Source organism: Anoplopoma fimbria, unplaced genomic scaffold (genome assembly GCF_027596085.1).
Source record: "Anoplopoma fimbria isolate UVic2021 breed Golden Eagle Sablefish unplaced genomic scaffold, Afim_UVic_2022 Un_contig_7154_pilon_pilon, whole genome shotgun sequence".
In the NCBI taxonomy this organism is placed as follows: Eukaryota; Metazoa; Chordata; class Actinopteri; order Perciformes; family Anoplopomatidae; genus Anoplopoma; species Anoplopoma fimbria.
In genome coordinates, this window is record NW_026551112.1 from 1 (window position 1) to 626 (window position 626).

Sequence of the window (626 nt, forward strand, 5' to 3'; positions counted from 1 at the left end):
TTCTACTGTAGCATGGGAACAACAGGACAGTTATATTCATTCTGCTCTGTAGAATTTTGCACCAAGCACCTCCTTATTGACAAAGTTTCACTGAGACTTGAACTCGGATCACTGGATTCAGAGCCCAGAGTGCTGACCTTACACCATGAAACCCAAGTGATCAAGTTTGCTGTAATCAATGTCGAACGTGTTAATACTCAATGACATTTACTAACTCAATTTTCCCTTCACCTGATTTTCTTGTCATTATGGAATGCCCTTATTGTGCGTTGGTGGTATAGTGGCTAGCATAGCTGCCTTCCAAGCAGTTGACCTGGGTTTGATTCCCAGCCAATGCATTCTTAGTCACCTGTTGTCATGTGTTAATTGATGGCAGAGAAGTGGGGCCTCCCCTTTGGAACCATTTAGGCGTAATGTCTTGAATAACAAAGCGCTTTGATATTGGAATGTCACAGTGCGAGGGTAGAAAAAATATATTGTGGACGAACAAAGTGATGCCTTGCGTAACATTTTTGTACATTTTAGATTCAATGTCTTGAAAAACAAAGCGGTTTGATATTGGAATGTTGTAGTGCTTGACCAGACAAAATGTGTTCTGGACGTTCAAAGTTGTGTCTTGGTAAAAC

General features: G+C 40.9%; 1 non-coding gene across 1 annotated transcript; it reads left to right on the forward strand.

Moving 5' to 3' along the window:
* Positions 1 to 266: 266 nt before the first annotated feature.
* On the forward strand, positions 267 to 338 carry trnag-ucc (transfer RNA glycine (anticodon UCC)). Its single transcript has one exon. It is a non-coding gene; the product is annotated as a tRNA-Gly (tRNA).
* The last annotated feature ends 288 nt before the right edge of the window (positions 339 to 626 follow it).